Source organism: Triticum dicoccoides, chromosome 3B (genome assembly GCF_002162155.2).
Source record: "Triticum dicoccoides isolate Atlit2015 ecotype Zavitan chromosome 3B, WEW_v2.0, whole genome shotgun sequence".
Taxonomy (NCBI): Eukaryota; Viridiplantae; Streptophyta; class Magnoliopsida; order Poales; family Poaceae; genus Triticum; species Triticum dicoccoides.
Window position 1 is genome coordinate 801,100,979 of NC_041385.1, and position 25,487 is coordinate 801,126,465.

The 25,487-nt window shown below is 45.2% G+C and overlaps 1 long non-coding RNA gene across 1 annotated transcript; it reads right to left on the reverse strand.

Moving 5' to 3' along the window:
* Window positions 1-10,917: 10,917 nt before the first annotated feature.
* Window positions 10,918-13,289, reverse strand: LOC119282335. Its single transcript, XR_005138704.1, has 3 exons — window positions 13,224-13,289; window positions 11,477-11,532; window positions 10,918-11,212 (listed from the first exon to the last, which is right to left on the reverse strand). It is a non-coding gene; the product is annotated as an uncharacterized LOC119282335 (long non-coding RNA).
* Between the last annotated feature and the right edge of the window lie 12,198 nt (window positions 13,290-25,487).

A 25,487-nucleotide genomic window follows, 5' to 3' on the forward strand; every position in this document is an offset into this window, starting at 1 on the left:
CCGGCAGCCCGACTCCACCGGCCGCCGCCCGAGCGCCTGCCTCCGCGCGCCTCCGGTGGCCTCCACCCTGCTCCGCACGCCACCGGCGTCCACCTCCCGCGGCCATCCAAGCCCCCCGTCTCCGCCCGACTGCCCCCAACGCGCGACTCCGGCGGCCGGAGCCCGCCTCCACCGCCCGGTCACCCGCCTCCGCGCGCCTCCGGCCCCGCCACTGTCGCGCTCGGTGCTGCCGGCCCCGTCCGGCATCGCCCCCGGCACCCGCCACCGCCTCGACGCCCAGTCTCGCCGGCCAACAGCTCGCCCGCTGGTCCCAGCCTCGCCGGCCACCAGCTCGCCCGCCGGCGCGTCCACTTCCCCCTTCGCTGCGGGCCGCGTCCACTCCCCTCGAGGAGGTGCGGCGTTGGAGAAAAAAAAGGTAGAGGGTGCGACTGCTAGTTGCTCCAGCTCCGGCGACCACGGGCACAGGGGATGCTCGCAGGGAGGCACGGGTGTCGATAGAAGTCAAGATAATGTGGTGTTCGTCGTTGTCTGTTCGCTCTTGGAATAGAGCGGTTCTCCTGTAATAAAATCCGTTTGTAATCCGTTCATATTATGAAATAGAGTAGTTTTGCCGTGGATCAGCAAGTGATGATGTATTGTATTGTGAAATTTTTCCGTTCGTCATCGATTCTGAAAACAAAGTGTGGATTGATAATGTGATGTACTATTGTTTATTTATCTTAATAAACAAAATTCTTTGCCGTCTTTGATTTTTAGAGGCTGACAGCAAAGGAGCTTCTCTCCCGTCTGCTACTAAATCGACTGACGGCAAAAAGAGCTCTTCTTTGCTGTCTGTTGTTATGTCGACTGACGGCAAAATATCCCTTTGGCTGACGGCAAAGACTTTGTTGTCATCCCGACGAAAGGTTGACGGCAAAGTAGCCCTTTGCCGCTTCGACGTTGCCGTCTGACTTTGTCGTCTGCTAACTGACGGCAAAGTCTTTGCCGTCTGGAATTCCTCCTTTGCCGTCTGTACTTCCTTGACGACAAATTACCTGTTTCCTGTAGTGTGTGGCTTTGGCTTTTCTCCGGCTTCCCTCTCTTGCCTTGCTCATGTGCGGTCGTGGTAGGCGGCTCTGACTGCCCGTGCACAAGTAAAGGGGTCAAAAGTTAGGCCCCTACTTTTGTACACCAAAAACCTGACTAAAAATTTCGGATAAAAATATTTCGGATCCCATCAAAATGTGGGATTTTTTTTTGAATTTTGTTTTGAGCGGCTGTTTGAAATTATTAATCGTTGTCCTAGCTAGAAGTTGGCCTGTACTTTTAACAAACTGTAAATGGGCTGTAGTAAATTTCATTAGAATTAAAAAATGGGCTGTACATTCTTACAAATCGCAAATGGGCTCTATGTTCTTTGCCAAATCCGAGCTATGGGGCTACTAAGTTGACGCATACCAAGGGCTTTGTCAACTTAGTTAATATAAACGATTCTAGTTGCAGTGATCGTACAATGTCCATCCAACGGCTGTAGTGCTTCTTCAACCTCTGGTCTTCTTGCTCCAGCCACCCAAAGCAGCACCGGTCGTGACGCGTGCTCCTGCCTCCCGTGGCCGGCTGTGATGCCGCAGAGGCCTCACCGCCCCGTACTACTCCCACCGCTGGCCAGGCCATCCTCTACTCACCCACACCCCCTGTTATTTTGCGGCGACGACAGCCTCACACCGTAGCCAAACCAGTGAACCCTCGTACTCCTCTCTGCGCGGGCTTCCACTGCTGTGTCTTCCCAGGCTCCGCATCGTCCCCTTCCTAGGCTTCGCCGTCGTCCAGACCACCGCCCTGGTGCTCTTGACGCAGCGTGGTCAACGTGGTCAACGACCGACTTCCATCGGAAGAGTACTGTACGTGGAGAGGCTGACAGCTGGGTCCAGGCGGCCGCAAGGAAGTGCCTCCTTATTACGCGCAAAATAATTATTCCTCCACCTGACAGCAGGGACCCATCGGACGGGCCACCTTATTTCGCAAAAAACGTTTCCCCCCTGACTGCTGGGACCCACCGGACGGGCCAGCGTATTTCGCGAAAAGAACGTTCCACCCGCTGTCAGCTCGGAGCCACAGGAAGTGCCTCCTTATTACGCACAAAAAAATGAATACTCCCCCTACTAGCTGGGACCCACCATGGTGGGAGGCTGACTTGTGGGCCTACTAAGTTGATTGGGACGGGGGCCTTTTCAACTTTAGTCAATATGAACGATTCTAGCTCCAGTGACCGTACGATATCCATCCAACGGCCGTAGTGCTTCTTCAACCTCTGGTCTTCTTGCTCCAGCCGCCCAAAGCAGCGCCGATCGAGACGCATGCTCCTGCCTCCCGTGGTCGGCTGTGCTGCCGTGGAGGCCTCACCGCCCCCTACTTTTCTCACTGCTAGCCAGGCCCTGCGGCGACGGCAACCTCACACCGCAGCCAAACCAGTGAACCCTCGTACTCCTCTCCGCGCGGGCTTCCACTGCCGCGTCTTCCCCGGCTCTTCGTCGTCCCCTTCCTAGGCCTCGCCATCGTCCACCGCCCTGGTGCTCTCGGTGCGGCGTGGTCAACATGGTCAAGGAACGACTTCCATCGGACGTGGACTGTACGTGGAGAGGCTGACAGCTGGGTCCACGGCCGCAGCAAGGAAGTGCCTCCTTATTACATGGAAAATAATGATTCCTCCACCTGACAGCTGGGACCCACCGGACGGGCCACTATATTTCGTGAAAAAATGTTTCCCCCTGACTGTTGGGACCCACCAGCCACATCTTTGCACGCAAGGAAGTTCGTCTGGGCAAAAGAAAACGATTCGCCTCCTGACTGCTGGGACCCACCAGCTACACCTTCGCACGCAAGGAAGTGCGTCTGGGCAAAAAAAAAGATTTCCCCCCCTAACTGCTGGGACCCACCAGCTACATCTTCGCACGCAAGGAAGTGCGTCCGGGCAAAAAAAAATGATTCGTCCCCCTGACTGCTGGGACCCACCAGCTACATCTTCGTAGGCAAGGAAGTGCCTGACAGTCGGGACCCACCTGGTCGAAGCGTACGTAGCGTTATCATTCTGGTCGCGAACGTGTACATACATATATATCGGTCGATGTAGAGGCGCGCATGTGTCGTAGTAGAGGCGCGTACGTGTCGTAGTAGAGGCGCACACGTAGCATGTACATGTACGTATAGCGGCCAGGGTGCAAGAAAGAAAATACGGCCACGTATGTATACATACGGGCGGGGTCTCGAACGCCTACTCACGCATACGTACATGGCTAGGTCGGAACGAAGACATCGTGTTCATGGGGAGCCAACCGGCTGGGTCGGAACAGAATGCATGGTCGTGTTCATCGGGAGGGCTTGGACGGAACAGGCGATGGAAACGAGGCCTGGCATACCGCAAAATGGAGGAAACAGACTTCCTACGTTCCAAACGGGGTCCTGTTGATCGGGAGGGGTGTGGCGTACCGCAAAAAGGAGGAAACGGACCTCCTGAGGTCGAAACGGGGGTCCTGTTGATCGGGAGGGATGTGGCGTACCGCAAAACGGACGAAACGACCTCCTACGGTCGAAACGGGGGTCCTGTTGATCGGGAGGGGTGTGGCGTACCGCAAAACGGATGAAATGGACTTGTGTTGGAGCGCTACGGTCGAAACGAGGGTCCTGTTCATCGGGAGGGGTGTGGCGTATCGCAAAACGGGACTCCACGGGATACTGTTCATCTCCACCGTCGACCTTCTCCAGCCTCCACGGGCTACCGGCGACCTCCTCCAGCCTCCACGGGCTCCTGTTCGTCCAGCCTCCACCGCGCGCTACTCCACCGGCTACTTTTCAACCACCCCTCCACCGTCTACTGTTCATCCAGCCCTCCACACCACGGGGAACTGTTCAACCACCCCTCCACGGGCACCCCTCCACCGTCTACTACTCATCCAGCCCTCCACCACACCATGGGGTCCCGTTCATCCAAAGGCAACGCCACCGCTCACTTTTCATCCACCCCCCGCAACGGTCACTGTTCATCCAATCGATCGACTTCAGTTAGCAGCAGTAGCGAAGGAATCGCTCGATCGGGTTCAGTTAACAGTCATCGATCGATCGCTCGGGTTTAGTAACACGTAGCCTACAGTGCAATCGCTCGGGTTCAGTTAGAAGCCAACGCCTCGCTCGGGTTCAGTTAGAGCCAACGCCTCGCACACACGTGCGTACGTGTACGAGAGAAATGCGCATCGCTCGGCCCCCGACCTCCCACCGTAACCGGGAACTCCCCAAAATTTTCCTCGCCCTCGCTTCTACCACGGTTTTTTCCGTCATAGACGGCCCAAAGAATGTCATGCAGCTGCGTCTCCGGCCCGCACAGGACGAAAAGCCCATTTCCTGTCATGATTTTTTGTCATAGAAGTAGGAGCCCACCACATCTATGATGATACCGGGTTTTGTCACAATTATCGTCATAGAAGTGTCATTTGTATGACAGAAAAAAATTTGTTCTGCCCAAAATGTCATGAATGTGTCTTTTTTTGTAGTGTTTAGACTTAAATTTCTAAATCTTCCAAACTAAGATTGTGCAAACTTTGGAATTACTTTTCAACCTTTTCTCAAGACACATCGCTAACTGAGCGCATCAAATGGTTAAAGCAGTAGCAGTGACGACTACAACGAGGACGGTGCTAGCGGCACATGGTTGACTTGCCTAGGAACAAAAGGGGATAATTAGGGAGGATGAAAAAAATAATGACGTGACAAATAAGGAGGATGAATTTTACCATTTTGGGTGTCAAAAGGCATGTCAAGAAAACATTAGCCACTCTCCCTTTTTCAAGTAGGCATGAGCACCAGTGTTATAAAATTTAGAGCACGTTAGAGACTACGGCGGACGCAAAAAGTGGGTATCAAATTATTTTGTCATTGCCAGAAAGGGTAGCAACTGTAACGATGATAGAAGGGGATAAGCAGGGAGGAGAAAATAAATCCCGGGAAAAGAAATCTAGAAGAGGGAATGGAGAGTATGGAGGTAGGCATGGGAAGAAACATCGCTCTCTCTTCTTCTGTAGATAAGATAGTCCAAAATTCGGATCAAAGTCAATAAGGCCCTATTTGTTTGGTCTTTTGCTGCAAATTTTACCTATTTGACCCTTGATGCTGCCCTAGAGATTTTTTTAACCTAAACACGCTCACTTTATTAATCAATGATAAGTTGCATCGAAATACAATTGATGTTTGTCTTGTAGATGGTTCGTCATGGCCTATAATGTGGTGGATGATTTGACACTGAAAATTTAGAAAAATATCCAAAGTACGCCCAGGCTTTGGACATCGTTTTCTGTGCCAAATTTCTCTATGGCTGCCCTGGCCCAAGTTTGAGTTGGTAAGTAAAATGGGCCTTGTTCTGGGTAAGAACATTGTTATTCACATGCAGACATTGCGGAAGAGGATTTACGGCATGCAAGTGCGGGGGCACTCAGGTCCTGGTGCCAGCTTTTTATTTTGGCTTTTGATTTTTAAAGTTTTATATCTTTTAAACGAAAATTTTAAATTAATTCTATTTTCATATTCGTTTTCTCGCAAACAGTGCTTTCAAATAAGATCCATTTTGAATATATTTTGACGACTTTTGGAAAAAAATGTTAAGTTTTAGTGTTTCAAATTAGTACGAGCGAACAATAAAAATCAATTATTTTGTGTGTACGATTGATAGAAAAAATTGCTTAAAATTGTATGTCTGAAACTTGTTGAAACAGGGCATTTTTTGATGCAAAAACAGTAAGTTTCATGTTGAAACTTAAGGCTTTTCGAGAGATTTTCCTTTTTACTGTGCGCTCGTGTGGGATTCATCTATTTTACGAATCGCAACGCAAATCAAGCGGATGGCGGGGCTTGGCAGGTGAGTGCACCTGCACTTACATGCCCCTGCGAATTTCCGCAGATATTGCAGTAAGTTGAGGGTTCTAAACTTCTAAGACACTACTAGTTCTCAAAAAAAAAAAAAAACTGAGACACTACAGGACCAATTCCTTCATTTGTTTCTCAAAACTTCGGAATATTTTGAGTAGTAACGATGGTGACTGCAGCTGCAAGAGCCCTCAACGTGTAGTTATCTAAGCATCGTTTTCTACTAGTTCCACTATGAACCATTATTCAGCAATTCAGCTGTTACTCCAACTTCCCAACTCAACTGAACAAAAAATATCTTCCAACTCATGATACTGAGACCCCTTGTTTTGGAAAGTAGTTTCCACCTTGGTCATGTGTGCACAATTGCTAGCTACCACATGCATGTATAGTTTCAGAGTTTTTCAAGTTTCACGGCTTGTGGAATCGATCCGCAGTGCACTCGAGTCGATTATCGGACAATTTTACCATTCTCAAATTAAAAAAAGAAAATAAAATGCAGGAAAGGGAGAAATAATATGATGAGTTGAATACACCACTAGTCAAAGCGTACTAGTCACATTATTATCTCAAAAAAAGCAAAATGTGTAACTTGATGACATCAGAGACAAATAAATCTAATGGATACCGTGGTACTGACTCCGCCCACCATAGTTCAAATCATTGTACTCACTTTTAGTCGCACGAAGTGGTTCAATCTTAGCATGCCTCACGCGTGTCGTGGTGTGTTTACCTGTATGCTCCACCTTCGTATATTTGCAAAAAGAAAAGAACATACCAAGGACCTGCACAACCGAGAGGCATTAGGGTGAGCCATGGGGCCAAGCAAAAAAGAAAAGGAAAAACAAGGATGCAGAACACAAACTATCGGACGTAAAAACTTAGAACAAACATACAGTAGTCTTAAAACAAGTTTTTTATGCGAGTCATAAAATAAGTTTACAATCTTCAGCTGCGTTGGCATCTAACTTTTAGTCTTCTCTGGAAGATCTCCGATCATACAAGGGGTGTATATAAAGGCCTCATCAACCGACCATGAGATATCAATTCTTGGACGCATATAGCCAATGTACTGAACTTTTGAGCTATCAAAATGATAAGCCAATGCTTTTAACCCCACATGGAAGAAGGCAATATCTTTGTAGGGGTGAAACCCAAGTAATGGATATCCAAGTAAAGGACAGTATCCAGGATGGCGTCCACACTCATCGAGAATATTATCATCATCCCAGTCCCAATCAGAAACCACATTCTCCAGCCTTTTGTTATTGCCATATTTGTCGAGAACATGATCGTCATCAAATATCCAAGGTCCGCAGATTTGATAAGGGTTGAGTGAATATATATTTGCCGATGGTTCAACAAGGCCAATGCTATTCTTCAACACCCATTCTACCTCACCATTTGATTCACTCAGGTGCCAAATCCGAATTTGATCGCAAAGATTGGCGAAGTAGACAGCCTCCATGGAGCTCCCAAGATAGTGCTGTCCAACTTTGCGTTCGTTAGCATCTATTGGTGTTTTTATTACTTGATATTTGCCAGTAGATGATGATAACCTTCAAAGGTGCCCATAAAGAGGTCAATATAAATTTTGGTACTGATACAATGGTGATGTCAAATAAACAATACGAATACAAGGGAATTTAACATTTTAGATTAATGATGTACCTTGTGACAAATGCACCGCCATAAAGCAGCACATGTAATGCTCCTCGCCAGTAGGCGCCGTAGCGCCATCTTGTCACCCCAATGCTCGTGAACGGCAGTGAACCCCGCACGTTGACGACTCTCCTCGTAGCACTGCCTTCCCTGACAAACGACCTCTCCTGCCATTCTCCTGCCCTTGATGAGAAAACGTCCAGCGTTAACACGGCAGGTGGCCATTCCGTCGAGTGTTGCGAAACCTCGGTGCTCCACTTATCATGAAGTTCCGACGTGTAGCCTCAACTTATCGTGAAGTTTTCTTCGGCGAGCTGTTCTGGCTGAACCTCTGCCAACTTGCAGTCCGACACATCGAACAGCCCTAGATCCTTAGGAGGGATCAAGAACACATCGTAGTGCGGCGACGCGGCAGGGTCAAACGCGAGATATGCTTCACGGCATTCCCCATCATTGTGCGTTCCAGGCAGGCGCTGCCACCGCCGCGTGGCGGGGTTGGCCACAAAAAACTCCGACGTGTCGCCGTAGAGCAGGAGACCATTGCAGTGGTCCACGATCTTTCTATGGCCTTCTGTGTAGTCAGGCAGGAAGTGGAGGTTGCCGTAGTCGACACGGGGGTGCTGCGTGGAGGGGCGGGCAAGGAATTGTGGGCGGTGGTGGTCGGTGTAGTTGGCGAAGATGCCCTCTACGGAGTGCGGGAGGAGGTGCGGGAGCAGCAGCCCCCGGGCGTCCACGACGGCGCGCCATGCCCTGCGCACGCACCGGGACGCGGCGAGGTCATGCGGCTGGAGGCGGCCGAGGATCGCCGCGAGCGCGTCGTCGGGCAACGCCTCCGTGTGATCCATCGGATGTCGCTGACGTGAACCGTGTAGACACGTACGGCGGCTTATATTGAGCCGGACTCTAGACGGAAAAGGAAAAATTCCTTTTGGACAACGATCGCCTGGTATGATACAACATGTGACTTCTTTTGTACAGTAGTTTTTTATTTGTTTTTTTGCTTTTGCGGGCATACATTGTAGAGTTTGTACCGACCACATGTGGCTTCTTTCACCCCTCAAAAAAAAAAATGCTTGGCTTCAACCGGCGGACGCTCACGTGCGATCCTCCGGCTCGTTCGTGTGACGCGTGTCTTGCCTGGACGGTTTTATCTTTTTCTTTCTTTCAGTCAACGTGACCGCTAAGCGCTGTTCACTGTCCTCTACAATAGTTTCTGCAGCAAGCTATATATTGCAACAAAATGTAACAAGATTTGTGTTGCAGAAAAATATTATAATAAAAAAATAAATTGCAACAAGAGCTTTGTTACCAAAAAAAACTTGTAAAAAGGCATGTGCTGTAAAAAAAAATCTGCAACTTGACATATGTTGCATAAAATTTTGTAACATGACCCGAGATGCAAGAATTTCCTGCAGCACGACCTGTATTGCGGTGATAAAAAGTGACTCTCAGTCACTCAATCCACCTGATCCAATGGCTCGCGAGACGACGGACCTTTTTAAAAGATCCGCCGGCATATGCATAACAGTCATTGGATCACCTTGATCCATGGGTCGTCACGCACGCTCGCACACACACTCCGTTATTTCTCTTGTCTACCACGTGTCCTCTACCTTATCCTGCAACAACGGTGGTGTTCCGAACCATAACGGCGAACGACGAGTGCAACTTAGACAATTTGTTGTAACATCGGCTCTGCTGCAAAAAAAAAACACTACAAGAAATATGTCAAGTTGTGACCTTGACTATTGGTCACCGAATGGTCATTATTTCCCATTTGTGACCTTTTTATGACCAAAAACAGATGGTCAAAAGCTGACGGTCGTAAACTGAAATTAACGACCTTCTCTGTGAGAAGGTCGTAGACGTTTACGACCAAAATATGCCTACTATTTTGTTTTGGTCACTAGCAGACTCCCCGGGCCACGTAGGCATCCGACGTGGCAATCTGATGTGGCACAAGAATCAGCCCGGTCCAATTCGGTGTTTTACATGGGCCGAGCCCATTAATTCAGCCCATTTATATATTTTTTCCTATGAATTTTTTGTCAGCTAAATGGACCAAGCCCAATTGCAGTTTTTTTTATTTTTGGGCCATGACCTTTTTGTCTCAACAATTTCATTTTTTTTCTTTTTTCTAAATTGGGTTCACTAGTCAGGTGGGTCCCCATTGTCAGGTTCTAGTACTGGGTCCTAGCCATTAGGGCAATATTCTTCAATTTTTTATTTCACGCAAATAAATACCTGGTATTTAAATTGGCACACAGAAAACACATGAAATACTTCAAATATTATCAACCATCAAAGTGCTACATCATATAACACACATACAATGTGATCAGCATCAAGTTTATAATCATATAACAAGCTCCACAAGTGTACAATCACATGAGCCAGGTTCTGCTACATCATACACACATACAAATAGGAGCAATATAAAGGGCTTCATTAATGCAAACCTTGACAGTTGACAGCAATGTTAGAACTATGCTTCCTCCGACTTCTTTGTCCTGATGCTCATGAAGAAACATGAAAGCCCAGCATCTGCATGTTACAGAACAAAATGTTTAGGAACAAAATTGAAGTAAATCTAACAGCATATTTAACAATAAATAACAGAATAATGAAGTTAATGAGACATTTTAGAATCAACTTGACAGTTGACAACAATGTTTGCATTGGACACATCCAAAACTAAAATTATACATAAATGCCTAAATTCCAATGCTCAATGCCTCAGTTTAGTAAACACTAAGCATGGTACATAGTAAAGATTTGACACAACCAGAACTGAAATCATTTACTCTATCAAGCAACAATGATGCAGCACACAAGAAAAGAGAGATGCACAACGGAGCAACATCGTATATCACACAATATGGATACTGCCAACTCACCGAAGAACTTCTGGTCGCCGCCGTACACAGCCGCCATAACGCCGGTCACCTTGTTGATCTTGTACTTGAAGTTCTATAACTCCAGGTTGTTCCACTGCAGATCGGTATTTGCTCAACCGTATGTGTACATGCATTAGGGCATACATATAATATTCTAGTCAATATTCTCAGCTAACTGTGATGTAATGAAAATAATTACTTAAGGACTTGGGGTAAAAATTGATTTTAGACATCAAAATTAGCAGAGCTCATTTCAACCATGTTTAGATAAACTTGAGGTAAATTAGCAGTAATGATATTAGTTACAAGCTAGGTGTGTAACTGCTGTCAACACCACCACCACCAGAGACACGCAAGATAAGCATCAACACCACCATGATCTCGATATTAGCCACCCCATATCACCAGAGCATCACAGGAGCACATATATAAAGCAAGTACACGTGGGAAGCTACTAACAGACCCCTAGAACCGCATGAATTTATCACCAGAGAGCTCCAGTAGGAGTTGATGCTTCGTTACAGTATCTAGCAGCAACTAGTAGAGCCGCACATCCAACCCAAATCATGGAGAAGGCCATGCAGGAGCTACATCAGAGAAGAAGTTACGGGGAGGAGCTCACCAGAGGGAGGTTGTAGCCGTAGTAGAGGCTCAGCCACACCACGGTTGTGCTGTGACCATCACCACATCCAGGAGAGGGTCTGGAAGCCGCTGAAGCACCACCGCGGTGACCAGGGCAAGCGCCGGGCACAGTGGCGCCATCCCTGCAGAAGAGAGGGAAAAATGACAAGATGAGATAGTGTTCATATCATTAGGAAGAAATAGGCTATTGTATAGCTCACATAAGAAGATCTGCTACTATGCACAACACAAGCACCCACTTGCACTTGGTATATTTCTGTATCTAGGACACCCAACACTCACAACACTTGGGCTAGTCTAATGTATAGACCTGTTTGCAATAGGAGCCAATGGAACTGAAACAAAAGTAGCACATGAACAAACAACAAAAGAAATAGAAGGACGACCTTGTGTGGTGGCCGGGGTGGACGACGGTGTCCTCCTTCTCAGCTCAGGCGTCCTCCTGCACCAAATCGAACAGAAAAATGTTGAAGAATGTCGAATAACTAAACGTATATATATATATATATATATATATATATATATATATATATATAATATAGAAGCATAAGAAGCACATATATATATCCTATTTCTTCCAAAAAGTGCGTATATAGATAGGTCAGGTTTTTGAATGCATTGTTGTTGTAGAAAAACAACTATGTTGTTGAGAATTTCACTAGATTTTAGATATGTTAAGCAGAGGCAAGCGTTTTCCCACAATCAATCAACCTGCTGCGTTTTCCCAAATCATCACCGAAAACAACACCAAACACAACACCAAACAGACCATGCGATTCTAGCCATGCAAGTCCCCAAGTCGTACAGCCACTCATGCGTGATACGAGTGACACTATGAGCGATAATCCAGCCGGCTGCCACAATAAGCTAGCAAGACATTTACACCATAATATGAAGCAAACAGAGCAATCCCAATGTACATAGAAATTGTACTGATTCCAATTAAACAATACTAGGTACGACTGGAGATGCATAAAGAACAACTAGGTACGACTCACCCTAAATGCATGCATGCATCACATTCCATACTTGCAGTGCATTTAGTAAAGAACAAATTGCTGTATTTCCCAAAGTGTATAATAGCTTTGTGAAAAAGAGGATTGTATCGGTCATACACTTTTCCCTGGATCAATGTATGCATGCAATTCATCCAAGCCGAGCATGATGCTAATTCCTACTCATGTTGCTAGCACATATACATACATACACACCAAGAACGAATTCACAGGCACATAAATGAATATCCCCTGGATAGCTTGGTAATGAACTACTCACAGGCAATTTGATAGGACTAGTACTAGTGATAACAACCCAACGACATCCTAATAGCCGCAGCAACACGCACACTTCAACCGCCTGATAACTCCATCTTCTCTGTTAAGGCTGAAAAGAGATAAATCAACTTATTTGACCTTTTAAGTTCCATAATTTTTACTAGCTTCACAAACAATTGTTCTTACTAGTGGCAAATAGTACCAAACAGAAGTACTGAAATTGATCTCTTGATTGTGAGTAGTATGAAACCAACACTTTAACAATTTCTCTGACTCTCAGTTTAATAGTACCAAACAGAGAAACTGTTAACTATTTTTCAGACCACAACAATTTCAGTAAATTGTTTCTCTGACTATAACAGTTTCAGCAGAACTGGTTTAGTCACAAGCAGATTAGCACCCCCAATAATGAAATAGTATTATGTATCTTTAAATGTTGCAGTTTAAATCACTCGAATCCATCTCAGATATATAATGTGGCCATATCACATTTCTTTCTTCCGGCAACCACGAGAGATTATCAGGTGTGCAGCCACGATAGCGGATCTGGCCTCAGATTCGCATTAGCACATTGATCCTAGTCACCCAATCAGAATAAACCCCCCAATCCCACTTCCCACAAGACTGCCAAGACATGAACCAACATTATACAGGACAACAACTACAGGATCGAATATATAAAGGTAACATGTCAAACTAGCCCGATTCACATGTTGAATGGACAACAAGCAAGCACGCACTCTATTTGACAGTACAAAGCTGTGCAAGCAAGCATGCACTATATAACATAGACAACAAGTTCAGAGATTCAGTGTATAAGCGGAAACCAGGAACCAAGGATTCAACTCCAAGAACTCACCCACGAGGCCACCACCCACGAGGCAGGACCGGCCCTGGAAGCGGGGACAACTAGTGCCGGAGGAGACGAGCGACTGGAGACGGGAGCAACGGTGCCCTAGTTCGAGTCGGAGGAGACGAGGATGGTGTCCGTGATCCGGGTTCGGCAGCTCGGTGCGTCCGTGGTTCAGGCCCGGTGTCCTCAACCTTAGCGGACAGTGGGGGCCGGCGGCTGCGCGACGGCCGGTGGGAGGGTGATGTCTACTACACAACCTTCTTCTTGTAGACATTGTTGGGCCTGCAAGTGCACATGTTTGTAGGACAGTAGCAAATTTCCCTCAAGTGGATGACCTAAGGTTTATCAATCCGTGGGAGGCGTAGGATGAAGATGGTCTCTCTCAAGCAATCCTGCAACCAAATAACAAAGAGTATCTTGTGTCCCAACACACACAATACAATGGTAAATTGTATAGGTACACTAGTTCGGCGAAGAGATAGTGATACAAGTGCAATATGGATGGTAGATATAGGTTTTTGTAATCTGAAAATATAAAAACAGAAAGGTAACTAATGATAAAAGTGAGCGTAAATGGTATTGCAATGGTGGAAAACAAGGCAAAGGGTTCATACTTTCACTAGTGCAAGTTCTCTCAACAATAATAACATAGACAGATCATATAACAATCCCTCAACATGCAACAAAGAGTCACTCCAAAGCCAGTAATAGCGGAGAACAAACGAAGAGATTATGGTAGAGTACGAAACCACCTCAAAGTTATTCTTTCGGATCAATCTATTCAAGAGTTCGTACTGGAATAACACCTTAAGACACAAATCAACCAAAACCCTAATGTCACCTAGATACTCCATTGTCACCTCAAGTATCCGTGGGCATGATTATACGATATGCATCACACAATCTCAGATTCAACTATTCAACCAACACAAAGTACTTCAAAGAGTGCCCCAAAGTTTCTACCGGAGAGTCAAGACGAAAACGTGTGCCAACCCCTATGCATAGGTTCATGGGCGGAACCCGCAAGTTGATCACCAAAACATACATCAAGTGGCACGTGATATCCCATTGTCACCACAGATAAACATGTCAAGACATACATCAAGTGTTCTCAAATCCTTAAAGACTCAATCCGATAAAATAACTTCAAGAGGAAAACTCAATTCATCACAAGAGAGTAGAGGGGGAGAAACATCATAAGATCCAACTATAATAGCAAATCTCGCGATACATCAAGATCTTGCCATAGAGAGAACACGAGAGAGAGAGAGAGATCAAACACATAGCTACTTGTACATACCCTCAGCCCCGAGGGTGAACTACTCCCTCCTCGTCATGGAGAGCGCCGGGATGACGAAGATGGCCACTGGTGAGGGATCCCCCCTCCGGCAGGGTGCCGGAACAGGTTCTCGAGAGGTTTTTGGTGGCTATAGAGGCTTGCGACAGCGGAACTCCTGATCTATCTTCGTTTTCGATGTTTTTAGGGTATGTAGGCTTATATAGGCGAAAGAAGTCGGTCGGGGGAGCCTCGAGGGGCCCACGAGAGGGTAGGGCGCGCCTAGGGGAGTGTGCGCGCCCCCCTGTCTCGTGGCTTCCTTGATGCTCCCTTTACTTCAACTCCAAGTTTCATGGGTCATAATCTTCCCAAAAATCACGCTGCCGAAGGTTTCATTCCGTTTGGACTCCGTTTGATATTCATTTTCTTCGAAATACTGAAACAGGCAATAAAACAGCAATATGGGCTGGGCCTCCGGTTAGTAGGTTAGTCCCAAAAATGATATAATTGTGTAAAATAAAGCCCATAAACATCCAAAAGGGGTAATATAATAGCATGGAACAATCAAAAATTATAGATACGTTGGAGACGTATCAGAGGGCCAGTTCAGGGGAGGGGGTTCATGGTCTGCTGCTGCCGTTGCCGCTGCGTATCCCAGATCGAATCGAACCGAACCTATAGCACCAGATCGAATGGAATCAAACCAAGGGGGAAACATGGTAATCAGAGAGAGAATTAAGGAGGGGGATCCAGGAAGAAGAGAGCTCACCTCGCCATGGCCATCGATGGAGGTTAGAGCAGGGAGGCCCTCACTGCCACGCCGCGGATCCTTCCATGTCACGGCGGCTAACGACCAGAGGAGCCTTGCCCGCGGCAAGGAGGTCGAAACCCTAGACGTCAGAGGGTGGCGCATGGCCGCTGTAGGATGCGCGCTTCGGATCTGGTCCGAGGGGAGGATGAAGCGGGGGGTAGGGGGTCACAGTGGTGCGCTGGGAGTCGCCGATTGCCGCCAAAACTCACCGGATCGGTCGCCGTAGGTGGCGGCGGCGGCAAGGAGTCACGGGGGAGAGAGAGATGGGGCTCGCGAGAAGAGAGGGGTCGTGGAGTTTCTGTCTTTCTCTTTTTTTTCTCTTTTCTTTTGACTCTGGCAGCACCAAGGTCGTGGCCAATCACATGCGAGGCCACAGATCCCTCCCCTAGAACAAATCTTAGCCATCCACTACACCTACATCCAACGCTCCAAACCCCTCCCCTCATCCAACACACCTTGGTCTTTTTCTCTCTCTTTATTTCAATCATTTTATTATTCACCTCTCTTTTGAGAAAAACATACCCAATATTTGTTTCAAAACTGGACCACACCAATTTTCAAAAATATTAGGCAATATTTTATGTTCAATTAACTAAATGTCTGCACGTAAAAAAATTGCATTCACATGTCGTCAAATTCACAAAATTCTGACGAATCGACAGGAACCCGGTCAAATTTGACCTACAGATGCTTCCTTGTTTGCTTTTTATTTTTTTTGAAGAATCTTTTATGGATACATAAGTAGCTATTGCATCATAGATACAGAAAGAGTTATGGATGATTTCACCCCTAGCTATGAACGGTCATATCCACCGTTTTGATCGCATTTTGAAACACGCATAGAAAAATCATCTTATGGTCACATTCATGGCATAGTTTGTTTGAATGGTCTCATATTTTGCACAAGGGTGCATTTTGGAATGGCAAACAATGTTGCCTAAGGAAGTTTTCATTTTCTTTGGACGAAAAATTCATTTCCATTTTTCGAGTGTCCAAAATGAGTTTTTTTGTGAAGGACCTACCATATATTTGTTGCAAAATTGGACCAAATCAATTTAATAAAATATTAGGCAATGTTTAATGCACAATTGACCAAATGGTTGGGTGTCAAAAGTTTTGATCCACCTCTCTTGAAAAATACAAATTTCCGTCGATTCAGCTGGAAGCGTGTCAAATTTGAACTGCAGCTGCCTCATAGTTTCCTCTTTATTTATCCAAAAATCATTTTTAGATACAAAAGTATCTATTTAATTAGAGAAACACCAGAAGTTTTCCAAAATTCAACCACTAGCCCGCCGTTTTGACCGCATTTTGAAACGGGCATAAAAAATTCAAAAAAATCAAAAAATTGGAAAACCTTCGCATTGTGTCATTATATGTGACCAAGTTTCCAGAAAAAATAATAAACTTGTAATACGGAAATTATTTTAAAAAAGTGTTCTCAGAAATGAGCTATCATGCGTGAAGATTCGTGGCTTTCAAGCCAAATGATCAATCTTATGGCCACATTCATGACATAGTTTGTTTAAATGATCTCGTATTGTGCACAAGGGTGCATCTTGGAATGGCAAACAATATTGCCTAAGGAAGTTTTCATTTTCTTTGCACGGAAAATTCATTTTGCATTTTCCGAGTGCCTAAAATGAGTTTTTTATGAAGGACCTACCATATATTTGTTGCAAAATTGGACCAAATCAATTTTATAAAATACTAGGCCATATTTAATGCACAATTGACAAAATGGTTGGATGTCAAAAGTTTTGATCCACCTCTGGTGAAAAAGGCAAATTCCCGCCGATTCAGCTGGAAGCGGGTCAAATTTGAACTGCAGCTGCCTCATAGTTTGCTATTTATTTTTTCCAAAAATCATTTCTAGTTACATAAGTACCTATTTAATCATAAATACATGGTTTGGTGGCGATACGTCGAGGTTTGGACGGTGGCCGAGGGCCCCAACTCTAGAGCATGTAAACTCGCATGCCCGCCGCATGGTCACCGCATGACCATGGCGTTGCCATGTGTTCTGGGCTGCCTAGTCATGTCTACTGGGTTGGGCACTCCCCAGGTAGGTGCTAGGAAGAAAATCACAACATAAGATTCTCACGAGGAGACCGATCGATGCTCAAACATGAATAAGCAGCCAAGTGTTTGATTAGTGGTACGGGAAATGCACATGGCTAATGGGTGTGAGTTTTGGCTGAGGATGATCAATTACTAAGAAGACCATCCTCACAAATTTTCAGCTCAAAAGTAGGAGCCTAGGTGGTACTTGCTTTGCAAAGTACCACACTGGACATAAATACGAATGTTGATGCTGGGCTCAAAATAATAAATGGATTGAGCTGGCATTTGGTGGAGGATGGTTATTTGGGTAGAGGAAAGCATTATAGAAAATGGATACCATTTGGACATGCCAAAGTGGTACTTCCTTCACAAAGTGTTTTTCTGAATAGAATAGGAAAATGAATATTTTTGAATTATTTTTGAACTACGCAATTAAGGTTTTTTACATATTTGACGAAGATATGACCCAAAGAATTTATGAGATTTTTTTGGGAATGACAGAAATATAGGTTGCTTCACAACCTAGGGCAAAAACTGCCACATGGATATGACACATCGGCAAAACTGATGAGGTGGCGCCTAGTCATAGCAACCCACCACAATTTACAAGGTTATGACCATTTATATTGGTCATGATCAGCTAGAAATAAGGAAGCGGACTAGTGCTATCTGCTTTATGACCATTTCGTGTAAGGAAATTACGACCTTTCTGACCAAAATGGTCGTTATAGTTTACGGTTTGGACCCCCCCGAACAGCTTTTGACCAATTGGTCTGAAATGGCCAAAGATCTATGACCAATTCTTCCAGGGTCACTGACAGAAGGTCACTAGTTGACATATTTCTTGTAGTGAAATTGCAACAAAACCTCTGTTGCAAAAAAAAATCTACAACAAAAACTCTATTGCAAAAAAAATCCCGCAATACAACCTATGTTGCAAAAAATATATCCTGCAACATAACCTTTATTGTAAATGTTTCCGCAATAAGACCTTTGTTACGAAGTAAAGAGAGACGTTGAGCCACAAGATTATGCTACATCCAATGATCCGCGAGGCAGCAGATCTTTTTAAAAGATCCGCCGGCCGACGCGTAGCGTCCCCCCAAAAAAACATGTGACTTCTTTCTCGTTTGAAATTCATACCGAACTCATGTGCACTTTTTCTTGTTTCAAAATTCTGCCGAACTTCCTTTTTCTTTAAAAAAAGGCTAAAACTTCAAAAGTCATCTAACTTTTCCTTTTTCTTTCACTCTGGGGTCGCACTCCTTTTTGAACATCTTCATCTTGACCTTTCTTCGACCTTGGCCGCCCCCTTCACCACCATCTTCAACTACACTCCTCATAGTAGGGAAGGGAGTGCATCTGGTTTTCGGTGGGGAAGATGTTGTCGATATTGGTGAAGATGTTGTACACCGTGAAGAAGATGGACTCGCAGCCGCACCAAAACACTTCGCCGAGGAGCTCGCGCGTGTCAAACGGGTTGGCGAAGGTGACTGTGAGCAGTTTGAGGGTCCCGGCGCGGTCACGAACCTCATTGAGGGTAAACATCCTAGGCGAGCCCCGTGGGAGGTGGGAAAAGCCGGTGGTGAGGAAGTCGCGGGCGAGCTCGACGGACCCCCTCCACCTGGATTGCCACACAGGGAGCATGCTCTCCACGAGGACGCCCGACGGGTAGCGCAACTCCTGCACGGTAGGTGGATGAAGGAAGGTCGGCCTATTGTACTGCATCTTCAGTTGGTGCTTGGGGTTCTTGGAGAGGATGGATTGGGTGTTTGAAGTGGAGACAATGGATCTGGCTTGGGTGGTGATTGGGAGAGGAAGAGAGGCATATAAATAGGCGTGTGCGTGGGAGAGGAAGAGAGAAGGGTTGCGAATGAATGAATGGTGCATGTGTGCATCCGGGAGCGTGCGTGTGTATTCGTTATGTTTTAAACTGAAACGATGGGGCATGTGTATCCGGGCGCGTGCATGCCTCTGAGTGACTACAGTGCATCTGAATCACTGCATACATTTGAATCAAGGGGTGCATGGCCACGTAGCTCGCCCGCGCATGCATGCCCACGTCGCCTCGCTTCCCATGCATGCATGCTTGGAAAGGCTGAGACAGGGCATTAACAACGCTCACATGCCCGGACCGCGACACGTCCCAATGGTCCATCCAGCGCACTCACTATTCACGTTGAAAAAAAAGCGTACAACCAATCAGATTGCATCTCACGAATCGTCCTCCACCTCCCCGCAGATTCCTTCTAGAAGGGTTAGATCGACGGTCCTTGTTCATCGCTAGGGTTAGATGGACGGTCACTGTTCGGTGAGGTTTGTGAGGGGTTTGCAGTTAGTCAAAGATAGGTTTGACCAGATTTCAAATGAGCATAATAAATTAAAAAAGTCAGAAAAATAAAAAACCTGCGCACATAGTCTTCTTATGTAATATAATAAGGATTTAAGTTGATAAACAAGGTCTACATACATGCAAACGAAACATTCATGGTTTCATGTATCTCATGTGATATCTCAAACTCTGATGTATGCAACTGAAGAGAAGTGGATTGGGGTTTGGAACATGAAATTTTCAAAAACCTCACTGAAGCTTCATTTTAGAGTGACTAAGAAGGATCCAGGCTTAGTTTTTTTTTCATATTTTAAACATGTTTAATTGTTGGTCAGAGTTAGGTTTGCCCAGAATTGAAATGGGCATAATAAATTTAGAAAAAATCAGAAAAATGAAAAACCTGCGCACATAGTCTTCTTATGTCATATACTAACGATTTAAGGTGATAAACAAGGTCTACATACGTTAAAACGAAAAATTCATGGTTTCATGTATATCATGTGATATCTCAAACTCTTACGTATGAAAGTGAAGAGAAGTGGTTTGCGGTTTGGAACTTGAAATTTTCAAAAACCTAACCAAAGCTTCATTTCGGAGTGACTAAGAAGGATCTAGGCTTAGTTTTTCATTTTCATGTTTTAGACTTGTTTAAATGTTGGTCAAAGTAGGTTTACCAGAATTCAAATGAGCATAACAAATTTAAAAAACCAAAAAAACCTGCTCACATAGTCTGTACATATAGAATACATGTGTAGGAAAGTTATTTGGCTGATTTAGACAAGGTCGAAAAAACCTTGCTTAGAAATGCGGCCGTTTACCCTACCTTTCGAGCTCTTTTTAAGCACATTTTTCATGAATGTGAGTTTACTTCACAAAAGGGCTCGGATTGATGACCAATTTAGAACACACAAGTTCAATATAGTTTCGAAAGAGTTGCAACATCCAAATAGCATGTCAAATTTGAAGTTTGGTTCAAATTTGATTTTTGGTACAAATTTTTGACATGATTTTCTCAAAACATGTACCATAATTATTCCAACATCATTTAAACATAGTTCTAACATAGGTCCAACATCATTAAAAAAATACAACATTATTCATAATGTTTCATAAATTTTCATAAATAGCGTTGGGGCTTCTGTTTGATCCTTAAACTTCTTGCCACCACTTTGCTCCTTGTGATCCTTGTGCTCATTGTGCTCATTGCGGCTTATTCTCCTCTTGGTTTTCGGTACCTTAGCGCCTTTTCGAACCTACCGCAGAGCTGTATAAAACATAAATGGTAATGAGATCATGTCAAGTGATAAATGTACAATAGTATTGGCAAGATTTACATAGCTAGCATAACTCAAAACGACAGAAGGTTGGTCACCATTTGGAGCCTCACTTGGATAATCATTTGGAGCCTCACTTGGATCATCATTTGGAGGATATTTTGGATCATCGTCAAAATCATGCGGCTGTTAGCCATCATCATTTGGAACCTCGTCAAAATCCTCATCTGTTGCAATCGACTGTTGACCATCATTTTCATCATCTGTTACAACCGGCCGCCGTCAAACATTTTCATCAAAGCCTTCATCAAAACACTCTCCGAACCCTGGATCTACTGTGTTATCACAATACTTACCGAAATTACCAAACCCACCACACCTTGTGCACTTATGCATCGTCGCTCCAAGTCCAGGTCCTTCAATGCGAGGTCTGATTCGACTCTTGCTTGGTCTACCTGCTGTTGCTCTCTTCAGAACTGGAGTGCAAAGCTTGAACCCAGGGTCCACTATGTCCCATCGTTGTTTTCCCTCCAAAGCAGGTAAGGCATATGCATATGTGGCTTTGAATCTTGCAACAGAGTAGTAATCATGCACATACTGATGTGTGTTCCCTGCTGGACCTGAGAGAGAAGTGATGAAAAAGAAGGCATGAATGCATGGCAACTCAGTTATCTGCCATTGCATACAACCGCAAGTTCTACCTTCTAAATCCACTAGATATCTCCATTCCCTCTTCTCTTCATCCAAAAATGATATCTCTGCTGTGCTACCAGAGCAAAGAGTCATGTTCATTTCCAAGCCTGTTGTTTTCTGCTTCAGTTCATTCATCATGGCAGGGATGATAATGGGGCCCATGAATTTTTCTGCGGCTATTCCTGCACGATAATATAACTTATGCATGTATTCTATCCTTATCATGCCAAGAAAATCCACCGCATAAATACCCATTAGTTTCCGCATAATTGAGTTGAAAGACTCTGCAAGATTATTGTGCACATAGTCAACTTTGCTCGGTTCACTGAATTGGCTTCTGGCCCATAACTTGGAGTGGTGTGTTTCCAAGTATTCCTTCACTTTGGGATTCATGTAAAACTGCCTCAAGTGGTTGTTGTGCTTCTTCAGATTGCAACTCAAAGTTGCTCTCCATAAATTATCGGTATACACCTTTCCTTTGTATTTCTTCACAAAAATTTGCAGCAAGGTAACACATGCATTTCCTATGCTCTACTCCAGGGAACACATTCTCCACTGCCACTTCTAAAATTTTGCACGCATCTATATGAATTACCAACCCATTGGGATGTGCAATAGCCCGACGCAGATTATGCAAAAACCAAGTCCCGCTCTCCTCAGACTCTGTCTCTAGCACACCATACACAACTGGAAATACGAAACTGTGTGCATCAACTGCACAAGGTGCTACCAACTGTCCTTTAAACCTCCCTGTGAGAAAAGTAGCATCAATAGCCAAATACGGCATGCAGCCTGCCAAAAAAATCCGGCGACAAGCCAAAGCAGACAAAAATCCTACTAAAGCATTCCTTGGTCTTTGTCACTCCCCTAAATGTGTACTCCACGGTGTGGTGGTCAATATCTACAGTACTACATGGGATGGTCCTCCCCACGTCAGCTTTGAATGAATACAAAAATTGATAACTTTCCTGCCAGTTACCATTAGAATCCACAAGATGTTGTTTACCATTGAACACCCTTATGTATGGTAACTCTATCTTGAACTTGTCTTTGATGTTCTTCTACAGTTCCTTCGCACCCACTTGCTGGTTTTCTTTCACCCACTTCTTTACTTCTTCCGCCATCCATCTTGACTTGGCTCAATGTAACACTCCAAAATTTTTGATTTGGTTTTTATTATATTCCTTATTTGATTTAAAGGAGGTTATTTGAGTTTTTATAAAAGAGGGACTCTCCTTCTCAAATCTTTTTATGACAAATATTTTATGAGTCCTTCTCAATATAGAATTTTGGTCTTGAAGATTTTTCATCTTGTGTTGGCTCAACACAAATAATTTTGGGAGGTTTTTACAATTTCTTTTCATTAAAAAGAATTCCTATAAATTATGGATTTATTCTTCCCCATTCAAAAAAAAAATTTCTCTCTTGCCATGGCCTATGTAGAAAGTTTTCTTTCAAAACCCAACTCACTACTTTGGGTCAACCCAAGCATCCAATTCCAGCAAGTTTCAACTTCCCGTAGATCTTATTTCTATTTATTTTAACCTCAAAATCTTTTCTGTCATTTAATTTGGACCTTAGAGATTTACAAAGGAACTGCCAGATTTCCTTTGAGTTTTGACTCCAAATAAATTCCTCTGGCTAGTCCTTAGCACCCTCAACCTAGATCCATCAACAACTGTTGGTCCACAGTTCAAAATTTTCAAAATGTGCTTGCTGCAAGTTTGGACCAGAATTGCCATTTTTGATGAAATTCATTCTTTTTCTTTTCCTAAAAATCTGAGATAATTCAGGCAATCTCCAGATGGATCAAGAGATCACCTCACCAAGGATAAACTCAAGGAAAATTTTCCAGGTGCCTAAATCATTTCATCAAACAGCTGGTGTGCACTGTTTCTGTCAAATTCAGAAAAATTCAGTGTTCAGATCAGTGGCAGGGTCATTTTCTTCAGAACCTTGGCTTAGATCTCACCAGTGGACGCGTTGGCGCCTTGCTCGCTGCTCCTCCTTCTTATCCATCGCACCGCACGGTCGTCTGGACGGGTGCGAGCGTCAGCGATGAGCTGGCAGAGGTACACCGCCCCCGTGAGCGGCAACAGCAACGGTCGCTGCGGCCGCCAAAGAAGCTCAGCGAGGTATGGCGCCGGCAAGCACCACCCACACCACCAGGAGCCTCCGCGTGGCCATCCTCTTCTCTGCGCGCGCTGCAGGACCATCGCCGTGGCTTGGAAAGCACAGAGCGCGCTCTCTACCGCCGACGTGCCCGTGAGGCCGTTCCATCGAAGGCCTGGAGTATCGCCCAATTTGTACCAGGATTAGCGGTTGAATGGAGCCAGTGGACCAATCCGAAGACGCCCAGTCACCTAAACCTCCAGTCCGACCACTACCACGCCGTAATCGCTCCCCGGAGTAATCCCGTTCTCGGCAACCGCCTCAGGCCGGCTATAAATGGAGGTCCCGAGCTCGCCTTCGACCCAGCACCACTCCTCCACTTCACCAGGACCACGACCGACCACTAGAAGGACCTCGATGAGGCCTTCTTCTCCTACTCTGGCCGCCCCGATACGCTTCGGGCTCTGGCAAGTTTCTCTCTAGTGAGTGCACCCCCGCCTCCCAAACCGCGTTAGTAGCCTCCTAGTACACCCACTCCTCTAACCCGCACTTTAATTTGGCGTCTGAAGCCCTCCTCGGTGAGATCCATCCTCGACTGAACCACCGTCCACCGGAGAGGAGGCCGCCATCGACGTGGTGCTCGCTGACGACCAAGTCCACCACCCACAGACGCGAGAGAGCTCCGTGAGTCTATAGGTACCCTCCACTCACCCTGCCTTGCCGTGGATCGACGCCGGTGACCACCGCGAGCCTCGGGCGCCGGCGAGACTCTGTTCTGATTTTTAAACCTGACATGCGGGACCCCCTCATCAGCTTTTCTCTTTTATTTGAATCGTTTTCTGAAAGCGCCTTCGGGCAAAATACGTTTTCTAACCGAAACGTTTTCTGTTTTTTTAAACTAGCCCCTGGAAAGTTTCTGTTTCATCACAGATTAGTCCCTGGACTAAAACCTTAATAACTTTAAAACAAAAGATGATTTTGAGTTGATTCTTTTTCTGTCATCTTTATTTTTCTATCTAGTTTGTTATCATATTTATTTGAAAAATATTTGGAACAATTTTTATGCACGCACGGTATTTACGTTAGTATCAAATTTCTTTTATAACATAGATACCGAAGGAGGTGATGGAGCCGCAAACTTCACCGAGCTAGAATCCGACTACTCCGAACCAGGCAAGCATGTTTGAACCTTTGATATGATGAGTGTCTTGCATGTTTTCTTGAGTAGTTTTCTCATGGCATGTTTATATAAGCATTGGTGAATGTTATATTGCATGCAAGGCAAGCTACAAGTGAGCTTCGAAATTTGATGTGTTCATATGATGGTGAGATAACCTGTTCATGTGGTGGCATGATAGGTTGCAAGCTGGTATTGTTGAAGCATGCCTGTCTTAAGTCAACCATTTAACTCCAGTTTTAACGTGGATCAAGTCATGTTCCCGTTCGTCCCCTTTTTCGTGCTGCCACATGTCTTCTGCAAAGAATGCGGTCTAGTCAGTTGCAAACCTCTTTACTTGTACACACCAAATAGAGGGGGCCGTGATGAGGGTTCCATGGCCCTGGATTAAAGCCCATCATCCGGTCAGGGGGCATGGGTGTTTCCGGTTGGGACCGAGAGAGGGGCACCCCTTAGAGCGCGCGATATAAATTTGATCCCATGCTACTCGAGGTTGTGGCCTCCCCGTCTTAGAGTTTTTCTTGAACGTTG